Source organism: Sus scrofa, chromosome 2, assembly GCF_000003025.6.
Source record: "Sus scrofa isolate TJ Tabasco breed Duroc chromosome 2, Sscrofa11.1, whole genome shotgun sequence".
In the NCBI taxonomy this organism is placed as follows: domain Eukaryota; kingdom Metazoa; phylum Chordata; class Mammalia; order Artiodactyla; family Suidae; genus Sus; species Sus scrofa.
This window is the reverse complement of record NC_010444.4, coordinates 37,257,861-37,278,041: the sequence shown is the minus strand read 5'-3', so window position 1 is coordinate 37,278,041 and position 20,181 is coordinate 37,257,861.

Genomic DNA, 20,181 nt, shown 5'->3' with positions numbered 1-20,181 from the left:
AGCATTCTGAGAGCACAGAGAAATCATTCTATGTCTCCTTCATCTCTCCTCAACCCCAGGAAAGGTTAATATGTCAAAACATCACTGTCCCATTAGCTTCTGTGGTCAGATAAGTTCTTTGCATTTCACGTATAAATTTACAATTTGGCAATCTGGCACAAAAGCTCTTCAAACACAACACATCCAAACATCCTTAAAGCACTGTAGTAGCTTTCTATTTCTCTTAAGATGCAGATGTTGGGTGAACATCCATGCCTTCAAAAGTTTTACCCTTCTTACAATGGTCCATGTCCCATCCATTCAATTGAACAAGACAGAAATCTGGGGTTTTTCTTGGTAACATAGGATATGCTCGCATACCTTCTACAACCAATCCATTACCAAGGCGAGTCAATTTCTGCCTTAAGAATTTCTTAAATATATCTGCTTTTTCTATCTCCAAGGACACATTCCAGTCCAAGGCACCAAAATGATACATTCACCATGTTCTAGCCAGAGTGACCTAATGATATCACCTCAGCTAAAGCACTTCAGTAGCTTTCTATTTCTATTAAGATGCAGATCAAAATCCTTGAATAGTTTACAATCCTCTGTTTGTCCTGACACCTACTACCCATTCCTCCCCTGCCCCTTGCTTTCTTTGTTTTAGCCATATCAGTCATCTTCAATTAATTGAAGTGTCACATTCCTTCTTGCCCTGTCTTCCACATGAAAGAACTCTATTTCTTTGCTCTGCCCAGGTAACTCCTAACTTGTCCTTAGCTCCCACTTCACTATCTCCCCTCTAAAGCCTTCCTGCTATTCCTGTCTAGATCAAATCTCCCTGTTATACGCTCTCATGGTAACACTGACCTCACTTTCATAATGTTATATTATTTATGTTAATTTCATTAATCTTTATATCTTCTATAGGACCATACACTTAACACTTAGAAGGACAGGGAACATATCAATTTATTCTACCCCCAGAACCTACCATAATGGATAGTTATCTTTAAGAATTTGTCTTAAGTACGTAAGTAAACGAAAGATATATTACTAGTTTCTGAAATACAAAATCAGTTACAATAGCAGATTTACTGCATTTGAGTGTAACATTTAACATTTAACATATGAGGAGGAGGCACTTGGTGGATTTCCCTTTTGTTGCCCTTATTGAGCAAAATGTGTCCATCAAGAACTTGGAAGGTCTCAGAGGTGACCCAGAGGTTGACTGGGAGGGAAACTAGATAGGCAGTTAAATGGTGGGGAACCAGGAGTTCCCTTCATGGCTCAGTGATCAATGAACCCTACTAGGATCCATGAGGATGCAGGTTCAATCCTTTTGTACTCACTCAGCAGGTTAAGGATCTGGTGTTGCCATGAACTGTGATGTAGGCCACAGACATGGCTCAGATCCAGCTATGCTGTGTCTGTGACATAGGCCAGCAGCGGTAGCTCCAATTTGACCCCTAGCCTGGGAACTTCCATATGCCGCAGGTACAGTCCTAAAAAGCAAAAAAAAAAAAAAAAAAAAAGAGAGAGAGAAAGAACCAAACACCTCCACTTGAACTGGATTAATTTTGATTTTCCCTGTGTTTTACTATAGATTTCCACAGACTACTTTGTTTGAATAAGTGCCTACTCTTCCTCTTCCGCCTCAAAAAGTTTTGAAAATTATTGTACTAGGTAAATTTCAATATAGAAATAAGAAAACTGAAACCTCCATTAAATAAATGAAATAACCCAAAGCTGCAGAGGAGGTGAGTGTAGAATCTCTCTATGAGATGGGAAAAATGATACGAATCCCCTAGAAAGAACATGGTAGTCCTCTGACAACAAAGAGAAATCACACTTTTCTCTTTTCTGGTTGTTCCCTTCCCCTCCTGCTACTTTTATACTCACAATAATCACTATGTTATCAAGAAGTGGACTTCACAGACTGAATGTGAATATCTCATTTTCTGACTTTGTAAGGGAGAGCCACGCTGGTAACAAAGTTTTCCAGGCAGTTTTCATTCTTTCATTTGCCAGATGGAAATCCAGATACTTTTTAATGCCAGAACTCTTCCAAAATAACTACTGGCTGCCACTCATTTTTATTCCTGGAGTAAATATGAAAATATTCAAACATTAGCTCAATCGGTACTGATATAATTCATCCATGTGAAGGAATCCTAATAAGCAAGAAACAGCGTGGAGGTAAAATATATTGCTATCTTTTCTTTGCAAACACCAGAGGGCACTAAATACTGAAAAAGAAGTCAGAAATTTTACAAAGTGTACACATACAGATGTTCTCACTAGAGGGAGCAAGAAAAAGTTAAATTAAGAATTTGGGGTTAATAGATGCAAACTATTGCCTTTGGAATGGATAACAATTGAGATCCTGCTGTATAGCACTGGGAACTATATCTAGTCACTTATGATGAAGCACGATAATATGAAAAAAAAAAGAATGTATATATGTACGTATGAATGGGTCACCTTTCTGTACAGTAGGAAATTGACAGAACACTGTAAACCAGCTATAATGGAAAAAAAATTAAAATCATCAAAAAAAAAAAACACACTACGAGCACACTTAAAAGAGTCTCTCTCTATGGAACATATATGCTACGTTAAGATAAGGGAACACATATTTATGTTAATCTAGAGAAACATTATTATCAGAAGAATTATAATAAAAATCAGTAAAGAAAATGATCTCTTCTTCAGGAATCAAAGTAATAAAAAATCTATATCTCTATCTATATAGGATATTTCATTGCTATCCTTTCTCTGTGTCTCTCTCCTTTCCTTCTCCTTCCCTCTCTCTATATTTATACTTCTATTTCCATTTTCATCTCAAGCTAGCTTTATACATTTAGATAGTATATGGATAAGTAGCTGTCTCTTTCTCTCTCTCACTATATATAACTATATACGTATAGAATGAAAACATAATTCAAAGAAATAGCATGGCAAAAAGAAAATTATAAGGGAAAAAGTTTATCTACCATAGTAAAAAAAAAAAGCAATATAACATAAAACTAAAACAAAATTAAAGTGTTAAATGCTCGTAAGTAAATAGCAAAATAGACACTCATACACCACTGGTAGGGGTATTAAGTCGGTCAAACAAATAAGAAATTCCAGAAAACAATGTGAAGATGCACGTGTTTAGACAGATTTCTTTAATCTGAAAATCTACTTCTTTAAATCTACCTTAAGAAGATGAGAGATACATAATATATGAAAGTACAGACATTTGCCAGAGCAAAATAATAGTAACAAAGTAGAAATAAACTTAATACTTTACAGTAAAGAAAATGGTATAATAAATTGCTGTTATAGCCAAAGATAGACTATTATTCTGTTATTAAAATTTAGGTATTCAAAAATTATTAAATGATATTTGATAACATTATAATAAAATGTCAAATTTTTAAATGAGAAATAAAATTATATACACAATATGTTCCAAATATATTTTTAAAATATTCTTTCGTTAGCAGTGGTTAGATTTACATAGTAGGGCTACAGATATATCTTATTTTCTTTTAAAATTTTTCATTCTTTCTAAATTTTCTAGAATGGACGCATACTAATCTAATAATTAGAGAAAAGAAACATTTGTAAATTGTATTTTGAAAAAAAAAGTTACCCAAAAGATGCAAGAATAGCAAAACTTTTATTAAGATACATTTAAAGAACTGAAAATGTTCAGGCTAAAAGATGTGTCATTACCTATCTGTCCATTCATCCTTCCAACAATCACCTATCAAGGCATACACTTAGGAGTTATCTGTTTTGCTATGTACCTACCAGCACTGAATATTATAATTTGTTTGTGTTTCATGTAGCATTGCTTGATTACTATTGAAGCTGAATATGTGTTGTGATTTTTGGCCATTAGTAATTCTACCACTGTATTAAATTTCCTGCTATTATATTGTGTGCAGACCATATTCAAATTTTACCTATATGCCAGAAATTTCCATCTTATAATTTTTTCATCAATCAAGAACCTATCCAGGGTTACACAATACAGTTACTTGGAATACTTCCTTAGTCTCCTTTAATCTAGAACAGTTCTTTAGGCTTTCTTTGCCTCCAGAAACAGTGATTTCTTTGAAGACTACAAGATAGTTATTAAGCATAGTGTCTCAACAATTTGTGTGGTTTTTTTTTTCCTTATAATTCAATTCAAGGTATACTTTCTTATCTCAGATACTAATAAAGAAATGTTTTCTCCTCAGTGAATCATATCAGATGTCCTATTTTTGGTGATTAGTAAGTAATCTCTGGAAAGCTACTTTGAGATAATGTGCATATCCTATTTCTCATCAAAATTTACATTATAGTTTTATCATCTTTTGATGATTCATGCCTGAGTCAGTCAGTACTGTGATAATCACAAGATGGTGACTTCTCTATACTTTCTTTTTTTCTTTTTCTTTTTTTTCTTTTTATGGCTGCATCTGAAGCATATAGAAGTTCCTGAGCTAGGGGTCGAATTGGAGCTGCAGCTATGACCACAGCTATACCACAGCCAAGGCAACACTGGATCTGAGCCACATCTGCAACGTATGCTACAGTTTGTGACAACACATGATACTTAACCCACTGAGTGAGGCTAGGGCTTGAACCCACATCCTCATGGATACTAGTAAGGTTCTTAACCCACTGAGCCACAATGGGAACTCCAATGGTTACTTTCTAATACCATCATTCCTTCTACTTTTGGTAGTTGGCATTCTTCTATTATAAAAAGCTTTCCTTTCCACCCATTTACTTAACAGCAGTATAGACACATGAGTCCTTCTAATCAATGAGTTATAATACATTTCTATGAATTTTTTATTTCAATATTCCAATTGTTGTATATTTAGCGACTGGAAGCCTCTTAAGGTTAGCCCTTTGTCCTTTTGCCATGTCCCCAGCATTTTTTTTTTTTTTTACATTTCTTACTTGTGGCCCTACAAAATGTTCCAAGCTCATCTTGTGCTTTTAAACCATGGAAAATTCCAATCTAACACCATGGTATTCTTTCTAGCCTTCCTCTATTTCCATAATTGTGTCTTCCTTCTCTAGGACTAACATGCTGGCTCCAAACATCGTCAATGTTCTTACCCATTAGCTTAACACTGCAATACACAGAAAGGAGTTTTTTTTTTTTCTTTCTTTCTCTCTTTGTATTTATTTATTTATTTATTTATTTATTTATTTATTTATTTGTCTTTCTAGGGCTGCACCTGAAACATATGGAAGTTCCCAGGCTAGGGGTCAAATCAGAGCTGCAGCTGCCAGCTTTTGCCACAGCCATAGCATCACAGGGTCTGAGCCACGTCTGTGACCACAGCTCACAGCAACACCAGTTCATTAACCCACTGAGCGAGGCCAGGGATTGAACCTGTGTCTTCATGGATACTAGTCAGTCAGGTTCATTACCACTGAGCCACAACGGAAACTCCCACAGAAAGTAATTTCTGAATTGCTACACTCATACTACTGTGAAATGCAAGCCTACTAAGTATGTTCAAGATTATAGTTCTTTTGTCTTTAGAATAAGAGTATAGTTCAATGGTTATTTGGTTTAGACAATATTTTTAAAAATTATTTGGTTGGTTCTTTTATACCCCTTAGTTATGTTATCTGAAAAATTATTATTATTATTATTTTTTTTTTTTTTTGTCTTTTTGTCTTTTTGTTGTTGTTGTTGTTGCTGTTGCTATTTCTTGGGCCGCTCCCACGGCATATGGAGGTTCCCAGGCTAGGGGTCCAATCGGAGCTGTAGCCACCGGCCTACGCCAGAGCCACAGCAACGCGGGATCCGAGCCGCGTCTGCAACCTACACCACAGCTCACGGCAACGCCGGATCGTTAACCCACTGAGCAAGGGCAGGGACCGAACCGGCAACCTTATGGTTCCTAGTCGGATTCGTTAACCACTGCGCCACGACGGGAACTCCTGAAAAATTATTTTTTACAAAGCTAATTATATTTGTTTAAATTTAGCTTATGTGAAAAAGTTGGTATGAAGGTTCTTCTGAACTTATTAATGCATTTCAATTTGATACCAAATTAGAAATATTTTCATTTACTTTGTTTTTTTACAATATTACCCAAAATATAAAATAAAGTCCATACTGATGCAAATAAATGACTGAGTAAATAAGTGCAGAACTGGAAACAAATCTCCTATGCAGAATTCCAAATAATTTATGCAGTTATTTTGTCCTCAAGGAGATGGAGCATAACTCCTTTATATTTAAGTGTGGGCTGTGCATTATGGCTTTCTGTCAAAGAGAATAGCATGAAAAAGAAATAAAAGAGTAACTTAACAGTAAGGGAATCTATCAGACACTCTCTTGTCAAGGTTAACTTCAACAGTGATAAATCATTCTGATAGTACTACCCTTGTGGGGTATACAAGAATTCTCCCTGTTCTTTGTAAATTTTCTGTAAATCTAAAGATATTCTAAAATTAGAGGTTTATTTTAAAAACCAGTGTGAAATACTTGTAAAATAAAAATGTATGAGGAGGAAAACTTAATCATTTCCACTTTCCTAAATGAATACCTTTAATATTTTTTGTATATTTCTCTCTCCCCTGCCCTTCCTCTTCCCTTTTTTTTTCTTCCCTATTTACCCTTGTCCCTCTATTCCTATTTCCATCTCTTTTAATATTTTTCATACTTCCCTTTCTCTCTCACACACTCAGTGACTCTTTTGGGTGAGTATATGTGTAATTTCACTGAATCCCAGAATAAAATAGATGGGAAACTTTAACTGGCTCTTGACTATCACAACCAAATCAAAAGTATAGAAGGAATGGAGAGTAGGCAGGAGAATTGAAGAGAATTCCTTAGAGAAAGCTCTTTCTACAATGTGAGTCCTCACTCCATCCCACTGAAGACCTTGGATAAGAATTTGCTTGAAGCTTATCGAGGCAGCAGAGAACTCACAGACTTAAAATCTGTTTCTGTAGTTGAGAAAACTTGTCCAGTAAATGATTTGGGTCTGAGAATGCCAGCATAGCCTATGGAAGCAAGGTAGAGAGAGTTATATTGGGATAGGTCTAAACTCAGACTGTGTTAAAGCAAGGGAGATGAGAGTTTTCCCTTTAACCAGACATAAACCATGCAGGAGCAAGAGGCAGTATTGGGTTATCCTGGGTCTTGACCAATGCAGCTGTCTAGAAGAGCAGAAGAGCCCTAGCTGCAAGAAGCTGGGTATGACTAATAGAATCTTGGGGACTAAGGAAATGTGCTATAAGCAACCACTTGGAATAAGGATGCAGCCACTCAGGTCAAGGGAATTGCTGGAGACGTGCTTTACTGATCATAGTCACTATGGATCTAATAATACCTGCCAGCAACTGAGACCATTAAGCCATCCAGCCTAGTTGGGATGCCTCTGTGACTTTTGTAGGATGAATGTTCATATCCTCCAAAATTCATCTTTGTGTGATTGTATTTTGAGGTAGGGCCTTTGGGAAGTGATTAGATTTAGATGAGGTCATCATGGAACCCTAATGATGAGATTAGTACCCTGGTAAAAGGAGAAGAGCATTCTCCTTCTCTCTCTCTGCCTCGAAGAAAGGCAATACAAGGTCACAGTGAGAAGATGGCTGTTTACAACCCAGGAGAAGAGGCCTCACCAAGAACTAAACTGCCCAGCACCTTGATCTTGGACTTCCTTATCTCCAGAACTGTGAGAAATAGATATATTTGGCTTAAGACACTCAGACACTACAAGTCTGTATAGCACCCAAGCTCTTAGCTTGGCGCCTTTCCTAACTTCTATTTCCTCTCTTCTCAGCTTTGCCTTTAGAAACCAGAAACATCAGATGGCAGGTGGATTAGGAGGAAAGGAGAGAGATGAAGAGGCCAATTATACAGCCTCTTTCTGAAAGCAGGTGGGTGACTTATACAGACCTCAGCAGGGAGGGAGATAAGAAGTCTTATCTTTCAATAAAGACTGAATCACTTGGCGTGGCAGAAACAAATCCGACGAGGAACCCTAAGATTGCGGGTTGGATCCCTGACCTCACTCAGTGGGTTAAGGATCTGGCATTTCTGTGGCTGTGGTGTAGGCTGGTGGCTACAGCTCCAATTAGACCCCTAGCCTGGGAACCTTAATATGCCATGGGCACAGCCCTAAAAAGCCAAAAAAAAATTTAAAAATAAATAAAAAATGGTTGAATCACTTGATTGATATCTGGAAATGAGCACATTGCAATTACAGAATTGAAATAATATTTTGTAAACATTAAGTGATATTTTAACTCTTTAAAAGCAGAAAAGTATTGGACTCTTTCCAAATACTGCCCAGGGTCAGGAAACATTTACCTCCATCAAACAAACAGGAAAAGACTAACATGGATTAGTGTTTCAATTGTGAAAAAAAAAAAAAATTGTTCATTATCCTGAAGGTATATATGTGATGGGCTGAATTGTATTTGCCCCAAATTTCATATGTTGGAGCCCTTAGCCCCAGTACTTCAGGATGTGACTATATTTGGAGAAAAAGGCCTTCAAAGAATTAATTAAGTTAAAATGAGGCTGATAGGATGGATCCTAATCCAATATGGCGGGTATCCTTGTAAGAAGAGGAAATCTGGATATACAAAGACACACCAGGGGCATGTGTGCACATAAGGACAACCATGTGAGGACACAGAGTAACAATAGCCATCTACAAGCCAAGGAGAAAGACCTCAGGGGAAACTATACTGAACTGAAACTGCTTACACCTTGATCTTAGGCTTGTAACCTCCAGAACTGTAAGAAAACAAATTTCTGTTAAGCCACCTAGTCAGTGGCAGCCCTAGCAAACTAATTCAACATCACCTATCTGACATATCACACTTATTTCCTCAACACCTCCCTGCTCTGTTTCTAACCCTGAATGCATTCCTCAAACTAATTCACTCTCCTTTTTCCTCTGTTGTTGCTCTTGGCTTCCCTCCTAACCTGTAATTGGAATCCTTTCTCTTGCATTAAGCCTGCTTTTAGCCTTTATAGGTACAGAACGATCAGATCTAAATGGATGCTGTCACTTTTCCTGAGGCCTATTTTACAGGGCTAATGCAACCACCAGATGCTATTCTTTCCATTCTCAACCCAAATCCCGTGGTTGAATTGAGATGAAGTCCACCAGCTCTACCTTATAAACATCTCATCAACTAATATCCCACCAAAGCTTGGAGAAATGAACTCCCCCTAAGCATCAGAAACATGTAGCAAGTCATACAAAACCTGAACTACAAGCTCAAAATCTTTGTTGGCTCCTCAGAATAGGGTCAGCCTCAGGAGAGGGGAATAATCTCTGATGGCTGTAGATTTGCTCTCTATCAATAATCTTCTTCTTTCCTTTTATTTTTCTTGATGCTATTCAGAGTAGAGACGTTTGGTTACGTGATAGCCTTGTCAAAAGTTCCCTTTGGTTGGAAGAACAAAGATTTTTTTTCTTCTTCTTTTTCTTCAAGAAGGAGGTGCCAAGGCAATGGAAGAGATAGAAAGAGTAGAGGTAATGGGACCATGTTCACGGCCCATCATACCCCTAGAGTCAGCTGAGAGCTCCTGGACAAGAGAGGAGTTAGGACCAGAGTACAATGAAGGCTCTGTCAAGAGGGACCCAGAGAGGGCTGAGGGACTGGCACTGCCCCTGTGGGACTCGGTGGCTAAAAAGCTGAGTAGAGGATCATTCCCCTCCCTTCCTTAAAATATTCTGCTTTGACCTCCAGGGACATCAGCAGCTTTAGCTTAACTGCATGCATGTATTATCAAAGGCACCCTAAGGTTCCCTCAAGCAGCTGTGAAATGCTGGATTTTGACAAGGGAGAGCCAAGTGAGATGTGGCAGGTGCTACATGCTTGCTGTGGCTGAGCAGAGAGACTGAATTTTGAGCATGTTTGACACGTGCTCTTTGAAGATACCTGGAAATGGTAAGGCAAGATACTTTGCTGGGAGAGATGGTATGGAGTACATTGGAAGGAATGACTGGGCATAGTATTAAGGTGGAAATCTACCTCCTTCCTGTTTCATAATTCCATGTACCTCTAGTTCATAATGATCTGATACTCAATTTCTTTGCATCTGTGAAGATTCTATTTCCAAATTAAGTCATATTCACAAGTACCAGGGGTTAGGACTTAAACATATCTTTTGGTGGGGACACTATATAACTCACCACATTTCCCTACAGAAGTGTTCCTTCAGTTGAGAATCACTACATTTTCTGTTCATCGCTACTAGGCAAGACAATTGCTGCAGTTTGTATTATCAAAAATTTCGTGTTTTTTATTTTCTAAAAAAATTATATTTACCTGAATTTTGTTTTTCAGAATAAATTCTGTCTTACCCTCCTCCCATTCCTATGGGTTAGGAAGCCTCTCAATACCTAACAGTTAAATTGTGTTCCACTGATATCTACCAAGAAAGGCAGCCTTGGGCAGTTCACTACATGGATTGAATTATTATTTCCCTTTCCTCCTTGGCACCATGCAGACTTGCATTTCCCACTCTTCTTTGCAGTTTAGTGTGGTAATATAGCCAAATTCTGTTCAACGGGCTGTGAGCGGAAATATTGTGCCCACTCACAACTGGCCCTTAAAACCCTCTCATGAGGTCACCTACCCACTTCTCTCCCTAAACTCCCTGACCCAGTACTAATAACTACATTCAGGGCAGTACCCCTGACCCAGTATCCCCAGTCTAGACAACCACATTCAGGACAAACTTGAAAGCCATGGGTTGATGACAGTGAATCTTCCATCAGTCTGAGTGCCCAAATGATTAAGTAAAATAGAGCTCCCCAACACTGATCAGGAACACCGTCATGGAATAAGAAATATACTTCTCTCCCATTCAGCAGGAAGTCACTGAGATTTTGAGGATTATCTGTCAGAGGAGTAAACATTCCTTTAATTGATATAAGCAAATAAGGAAATGAGTAATCTATTCACCTAGATCCTTCCTAATTAGGAAGATTGAAATCCAAAGACACAGAATGGCGAGGATAATCCATGGAAAAATGAGAGTAAAAGTCACACATTTCACAGTGACTCCCTGCAGCCTAATCAAGAGCCTCCTATTGTTCATACTGGTCTCTTTCCGGAACTTGAATGTAACACCTGGCCTTTGTGTAGGCCATTCTGTCTTATTGGATTACTCTTCCTTCTATTCTATGCAGTTACTTTCTTCTCATCATTTAAGTCTCAACTTAAACATCATCTCTCTAAAGAAGCCTGCCTAACTGTTCCTATATAAACTATGGGTAAAGTAACCTCTGTCACACCTTTGACCCAACAATTGTCTATCACATTAATCTCTTGTTGTTCCTTTAACCCTTTGAAAATGGTCATTTTAATTTTTTACCTGCTTATTTCTCTCTCCTGAGACACCAAAAGTTTCATTAGAATATGTGTTGGTCACTGACATTATTTTGCCTTTTTGTCCTTTTAGGGCCACACCCTTGGCATATGGAGGTTCCCAGGCTAGGGGTCTAATCAGAGCTGTAGCTGCCAGCCTACACCAGATCTGAGCCGCATCTGCAAACTACACCACAGCTCACGGTGTCCTTAACCCACTGAGCGAGGCCAGAAATCGAACCCACAACCTCGTGGTTCCTAGTTGGATTCGTTTTCCGCTGCACCACGACAGGAACTCCTGTTTGGTGATATATTTTGAATGAGTGAATGAGAGAAAAGGGAAAGAGAAAGGAGAGAGAGATATGGCAGAATACCCCCAAAAAATCGCTTATAATATACTTACAAAAAACTTTCTCTAGTTAAGTCCTGAGTGTATCTCTTCCTTGTTCTATGAAAGGACCTAATATATGCTACACTCTACTGACCTGTGCTATACCATGCTATTCTATACATACTCTTAGAGAATACTATTCTTTTAAATTACTCACCTAACTTTTTTCCAATGTATTTACTTCATACAGTAATGGGCACACTTCAAAAAGAAGAGAATATTTAATTTGGATCAAAGATACCAGAAAATGCTTTCAAGAAGATTTCAGAGTCTGAGGACAGAAAATGGACAATTAGCTGGTTTTGGTTGCAGCAACAGAAGGGGCCTTAATCAAAGTCTATCAGGGCTCAGAGATTCAACATTTTATGGAAAACTGAGACACAATTTCCAATCCACACTGTGCTGCTTACCAGCTTTGGGACCATGGGCAACTTCTTCATCCTCTGACATTTAGTTTCCTTGTTCATAACCGGGGACTCATCATAATGAACTAATAGGAGGTTCCTTTCCGTCCCCTCTGCCTTTCTCTTACCAAGCACCAAATCCAGTCCTGACCTCCCAGGAGTTCTCCAAGGCTCCAGAATCTTCTCTCTCCTTCTTTCCCCTTGTCCAGCCTTTATACATCTTAAAGGAGGTAACTTGTGTTCCAAACAAAGGAAATTTTAGTGGTGCAATTACAGGCAGGTAGAGTTATCTTTGTCAGGGCACCCCCCCCCGGGCCCCCCACCGCCCCTGCCACAGCCCCAGTCATTTACATAACATTCATGGGTAGTCACTTCTGCTATAACATGTCTGCTGGGCAGTAAGAGTTTTCAGCTGTAATGTATAAAATTAATAAACCATGAGGAGGCAGAATAGAGCACAGAGGAAGAGCATGATCTCCTGTGGAAATCCTGGCTCTACCACTGAATGGTTGTGCAATGGTGGGCAAGTAACTGAAACCCTCATGAGAAAAGGAAGGAGACAGGATATACTGTATGAGGTGGTTAGAGACTAAACGAGGTCATATATATAAAGTGAACTTTGAACAGTGCCAGAACCGGAATTAAAATCAATTGAATAAAACAGTTGAAAGATCCCTAAATATAAAGAAAATGATATATATTCTTATACTATTAACCTTCTTTTATTCAAAACTGCTAAATCTATAGTATAAGCAGACTAACAAAGTGCCTCAGCAATAGACACCTCATGCTCCTACTAAATGAAGGTTAGGCATGCAAAGATTTATGAAGTATGATACATACTAGTCACTCATTCATGCATTGAGAAGAAAAACAGATGACCCAGTCAGTCAGACATCTATAGCCTCTCTCTCTCTCATACACATACACACCACATCCTTTATTGCTATGCCCTACACTAGCTCCATCTTATTGCAGGAAAGTCTGTTAATTTTTAAACAAGTTGAATTTAAAGCCATTATAAAAACTAATTAGGAACTAATTTAAAACTATAGTATAGTAGTTAAAAGCATGAACTCTGAGTCATATTTAATTTCTTTATCCGTTTTGCCTGTCTTAACAGATAAGCAGATTGAGATGAGGAGGTGCTAAAATAATTGCACAAGATGATGGGGGGGGGTGTGAAGTGACTTTTACTGAGCATCTGTAATGGGTGAGAGGCTTAAATTCTTTGCTCACCTAATCCCCACAATATCTCTCCACAAAAAGACACATGCCCATTTCACAACTGAGGAAACAGATCCGATAAGAACTGGAAGTTCACGTAAGATTACAGAACCAATAAGTAGCACAGGTATAAATTAGACTTCAGTTTGCCTACTCACATGCCATGTTTTTTTCCTTGGTGAACCTTTGTCACTTTCCTGTAGATGGATGAATCCATATGAAATTAATATACAATTCATAGATTAATATGATCAAATTTGGGACTTTTCTATATATCAATATACTTAGAGATATGCTGTGCATAAATCATCACAGCTCTTTACTACCATTCTTGCTTCCTTTACCTTTTCCTTTCCTTTCTCAGATTCACAGCTTAACACCCCATGGGTACCGACACTGATTTGAAGAGAACACCACTGAAAGGATTTTAGAGAAATATAAGATATGGTCTCTGCTCTCAGATGACTGCAGTCTAGTTGGGAAGATAAGACAGTCACAAAAGAAATGATCAGAAAGAAAAACAATGAAGGAGAGATGCATCTAGACATTAATGCATTTGAATATTCATGTCTAGCCCTGGGCTTGCCTCTGGTGAATGCAGAGATGCATAAGGGACATGATTTGGGCCCTCATGGAACTACAAAGGAGAGATCAGTGAACAAATAATTAAATGATTGCCCATGTAAAATAGGCTTATCTGTCCATTTCTTTTCTGGCTAAACACCCTATCTGGACAAGTCCTGGTCTTTCAGACCCTGCCCTTGGGTCCCTCTGCAGGGCCTTCTCTAAACCTCAATAGAGTGGCAGTTGACCAGTTAACTTTTGAAGCAGCCTGTTTTGCTTTTACAGACTCCCATTTCTTGGTCTTTGAAGATGACTTTTCTGGCAATTCTGGGATAGAGACATGCCCTTAATGTAAAGCAAATATGTAATCAAGCAGGGTGGGCTCTCTTTCTCCGTGAGTGACTGCTTGAAACTACAAATAAGTATCTAGCTTGCGGGAACTAAATAAAGAATGTGCTTAAGAACTTTCTCCTTAAAACATGAAATTAAAAACCACAGCAGGCTCAGTTACAAGAATGTTCATGATTTGGGGAGAGTCAAATATATTCTTGAAGCTTCTTTTGCTACTGGTTAAAACCATGTAGCCACTGGGTGGAGTCCTAGAAAGAGGATTTAATTAGATAGATAAAATGCCAGATGTAACCACTGAGACAGTGAAACTCTTTAATTGCATTTTCTTTGTACTTATGGTTAAGATTGTAAGCAAATTGGGTACTTTGAAAATAGGCTGTTTTCATAAACATATTTTATAAAAGGCCTTCCAATTTCAGTGCAGAAAATTGTAAGCCTTCACTAACTTGAAGTGCCTGTATTTCAGTCAAGTTTGGTTTTCTATTTAACCCAAGTTTCAAGGACTCCTTTAAAATTTCAGCAGTGGGTATAATATATTTTAGGGAACATGAATTGGATGACAGCATATTTAAATCCAAGCATTAAATCATCTTTTAATGGGAAATTGATATTGCTCAGAAACTTTTATTTCACTGCCACAGCACTAAAGATCATCTGAATGCTACATAATGGAGCACTTTAATCAATATGTGAGTCCACTGGGTCTGAAGAGTATTGACAGGTTTTTTTGGCTGTTCCAGCTGTATGTGGAAGTTCCCAGGCCAGGGATCGAACCTACACCACAGCAGCAAACCAAGCAAACTGAGTGGATCCCACTGCACCACAAGGGAAATATGCTATTGACAATTTTTTATTGCCTTTTTAGGGCTGCACCCGGGGCACATGGAGGTTCTCAGGCTAGGAGTCGAATCAAAGCTGCAGCTGCCAGCCTACACGACAGCCACAGCAATGCAGGATCTGCAACCAACACCACAGCTCACAGCAACGCCAGATCCTTAACTTACTGAGCGGCACCAGGGGTGAAACCCGTGTTCTCACGGATACTAGTCAGGTTTGTTAACTGCTGAGCCATCACGGGAGCTCCCCCTTATTGACATTTTTATGCATGATTCATTTGATTTCAAAATCCAAACATCTTTCATTTGCTTCAAAGACTACAAAAGAATTATGGACTAATAAAAATAAGTCCTTTCATAGAAATTAAAGGCATGAATATATATATTTGACAATAAAAGGATCCAGCTTGTCAGAAACCTTACCACTTAAAACCAACAGATCAATCACAATAATACCAAATGCAATAAAGTGAAAATGGCATTCCACGGTTTAATATTTGAACAAGTGAAAGCATAAGAGTTATATTTATTACACCAAACAATCCTGTGAGTTAAGAGTTATTTTCTCTAACCTATAAATAAGGAAACTGAGGCTCAGAGAGGTTAAGAATCTCACCAAATATCACATTAAGAACTGAGAGAGTTAAAATTTGAGATCAGTTTCATCACACCCCAAAGCCAACACACTTATCTATAAACAAGATTTCCTGATGGAAAGGAAGGAAATCAACTATCAGGCTGTCACAGGAATCGAAGAGGGAGGTATAGAGTGATCACTGTAGGAAATGATTCATTGTGGCCTCAGCTGGAAGAAATCATTTTCAATAACTGCAGAGGGAGACGTTTCCAAAGAAGAAATGACATAAAACTGATCATTTAGATATACATTATAAAAATATTGCACAAAATCAAAGGTGATTTTAGTTTCCACATTGCAAAGCTGTATGGTGATTAAGAACATGAGCTGTGGAGTCAGGATATTCCAGGTCCAAGCTCTTGCTCTTTTAATTGCTATGAAATTTGGGGCTTAACATTTTTAAGCCTCGGTTTACTAAATAATTTTTTAAATAGGCATTAAAAATGATAATTTTGTCTTACCCTGGATTTCCCCTAATAGTGAAGCTGAGGGAAGTAGACTTATATACAGGAAGATTATTTTGGGAAGTGATCTAAGGAAGGTTGGTCAGGTGCTGCTGGGAAGAGTCAAATATGAACAAGCCAAGGGCAGATGGGAAGATTCTCCTGATGAACCCTTTAAGAGCTGTGCTAAATGCACCTCAGATTTGTAATATATGCAAAGCACACTGATGAATATTTTTGATAGTAACAGTAGCTATTATAATTACTAGTCACTAACTTGAGATAATCCTGGTGACTGAAATAAATGGGAGAGTTGGGAAGCTGAACTGGTTTGGAGGAAGATTGATGTAGCCTTACATTTGTTCAAATTAGAGTAATGTTAAAACATACAAGTGACTTATATGTTTTGTAAAGAATTTAGAAATTTTTAGTGATCAGTTAGTGTGGAGCTGGATATTTGAGTGGGAGCCTCAAAGAAGAGATAGTTAATAGAAAAAAAAAAGAGTAAATGGGAATAACAAGGGGGATGCTGCAAAAAGATGAAAGGGATGAGGAAATCACTGAATGTATTAAAAAAGATGAAAACTAACATTTCTTTAATGTATACTGTGTCAAGGACTTAGCATTATTATTTAACTTCATAACCACACCACATGGTAGACATTATTGTTTCCATTATATAGATTAGGAAATTAAGGCTTAAAGAGGTGCTGAAGTTATGCACTTCAAACTTGGACAGGTCTGCCTGATCCAGAACATCGGACTTTAATGTGCATGCTTTTTCTTCCACATGCTTCCTGAAGAGAGGGAAAGTCAGAATTGTGGATGGAGACTCAGAATGGCCCAGGTCCATTGTGAAGTTCTGGAAAGAGGCATTGGATATAATAACTGATACACGGCAATGAAGGATAACATTTAAGGAATCAGTTTCTTTCAGTGGCATGATAAGGTTCAAAAAAGATTTGATGGTCAAGAAAATGTAGAGCCAGGGGGTATAGGTTCCCTGATGGAAAACTCCATGAAAGATGAGAGGGAAATACAGTAATACAGGTATCTCTTTTTAAGGCCCAAGATACAGATTCTTATTTGATGAAACCAGCATAGATCATATGGACTCATTTTTTAAAATTTCCTGTTTATGTGTATGCCAAAGAAAAATAATAACCTAAGCATCTGCCATTGAAAAAAGAGGATGTGATAACTTTATACTAAAGGACACCTGTTATTAGAGGAATATAGTAGCAGTAAAGCACAGATGGATTTTTGCTTGCCTCTTCTTGTCATCTGCTGCCTTTGCTTGTCAAAGGTCTGGAATATGTCTTCAAAGAGAAGCCAAAAGATGCTTATATGGTGAGGCGAAGTCCTGATTTACTGTCTGTATGTCTGTCGATTCTAGTTGTAAGAAGGTAAATCTGATGTGTTTTTTTTTTTTTTTTTCAGAATTAGAAAATTGTTTCTCAGAATAGAACTGGCACTTTTGGAGCCACAAGCCACCACAAATGTGTCATCCAATTATTCTCCCAGATACAGGAAAGCCAGGGGCATTGGAGGAGTCAGGTACTGACTCAGAGAATAGGAAATGTGATGATAGACTTGGGTAATTCATTCAGTAAGTATCTGTTGAGAACCCTTCTGTGTCAGGTAACATTTTAAGTACCACAGATACACAGAGAAGAAAACAGAGTAAGCCTTGGCCTTCCTGGAGCTCATTCAAAAATAAATATGCATGAGCAAATAAGTGTACAAAGTCAGAAAGAGCAGCTATGAAGAAAAAAATCCACTAAGAGGATAGTGATGTGAGATTTTTGCTTTAGGGCAGTCAACAAAGTTCTTCCCAAGGAAGTGACATTTGCATAGAAAACTGAATGCTGGAAGTAAATGAACCATCCAGCATCTGTGTGAAGATTTTTAGGGAAGAGAAGAGTGAGTCCAAAGTGCTTGGGAAACAATGGGAAAGTGCTTACTGGAGTTGAGGAAAAGCCTCAAGACAGCATGGCTGGAACGTGATGGGAGACGTGGGATAGGATCAGGCTCAGATCATGTAAATACAGTGTTTCAGTCCTACTGACAAGAAAACTGTTTAGATTTTCCCCTATATGTGACTGAAAGCCATAGACAGACTGCAAGCAAAGAGGTGGCTATTTCAAGCAGGCACGGATGGGGGGATGAAACTATCCCTGTTCCTCATCTTTTGCTGAGAGAGCTTGCCAACTTTTTAGTCTGAGAACCAGCTGCATTTTTCTGGTTACAAGGCGTGGTAAACATGCCAACCAAGGCCTTTATGCTGGCAAATACCAAGCATGCGCGTCTGAGTGCTAAGTATCATACTGGCTTTACTGATGACTATAATGGTTCCAGAGGCTAGCCTGTAAAGTGAGTTTTTATAGGGGAGGGAAGAATGCCTGATAGTAGGCAGCAATGAAGGTCATAGTAAACAGGACTAGGGCTGATTGCAAAAGTCCCAGACCTAAGAAAGTCAGAATTCAAAGAAATAAATATTGCAAATAGAAAGACTCGGGCCCCTCCTCTGAAACCAGCAGATAGTGAGTGAGGAATCTGTGTGGAGTCAGAACATGCCTTCAAAGCCCAGAGAAATGGTTGAAGCAGCATTTTGTAAGGGGGAAATAACAAACTACACATAATACCCCTATCTACTGGTAAATCTATAACTTTACCCCGGCCAGTCGATAAACCTTTCTCATGTTTGTTGCATTTTTATTGTTTCCAAAGCCCTTTCAACTATGATTTGTTTGACTTTCACAACTTTGGGAGATGGGTGGAACAGGCCAAAGACCTTAATATCCACAGATGAGGAACAGGGAAGTAAAGTTATCTGTTCAAGGTCATTGTGCCCTTGAGGTCATTCAGGGACAGAGACAGGGAGAGAATGCAGGTCTTTTGATTCCTGAGTCAAAGATTCCATACCACAGAGCATGCTATTTTATGTGGATTGTAATCATGTTGAAAATACATTGAATAAATGAAAATAAATAATGTTTTAGGGGCTAAAACATTAATGAATGCCTATTAGTTCAAAAGGAAGACATTTACTGTAGGAGTTAAAGCCTTGATATGTAGAGAAATTGAGAAAGCACACTGATCCAAACCACAGACAGGGGCACCCATATCCTTACTTTAAATACTAGCAGGTAGAAGGATTCATCAGCTGACTTTTGAAGGATGTTTCTAGCCTCCAGATTGTAGGTCATGAACTTGTCCTCTTCAGAATTAAATCCATTTATTCAATCAGGCTTCTAGAATAAAAAATATTTGCATGCAGGTGTTGTTCAGTTTTATACATTTTAACTTTCAAACAGATCAGGGTTTCATACTGGTATCTGTAAAGTGTCTTTCTTACTGAAAACTCATTCTTTTGCTTAAGTGTTGGCCAACAAGTATTTCAAGCAAATCTTTGAAAGTTTCCCAAGTATCATCATTTATATATTTATAGTTGTGTTTCTATTGTCATTTAAACACTTTTGCATGCCATCCTTAGTATAGGACACAAAAGGAGAATTTTTTAAAAAGGCACTACCTGGAGTTCCTGTCATGGCTCATTGCTTAACAAACCCGACTAGTATTCACGAGGAAGAGGGTTCAATCCCTGGCCTTGCTCGGTGAGTTAAGGATCTGGTGTGGCATGAGCTGTGGTGTAGGTTGCAGATGCAGCTCGGATCCTGCATTGCTGTGGCTCTGGTGTAGGCCAGCAGCTACAGCTCCTATTGGACCCCTAGCCTCAGAAACTCCATGTGCCACGGTGCAGTCCTAAAAAAAAAAGACCTAAAATAAATAAATAAATAAAGGCACTACCAAATGATGCAATAACACTGAAATAAAGACTGAATAATCTGGAAACAAAGGTTGAAATTATTTGGACAGCTAAAAAAATATAATTTTTTTATACTTAACTGTGCATTCAATTACATTAAAAGAACATGTATTCATTATTCATAATTCTAGAAACATATGATTGAAGATTGTGTCTGAGAAG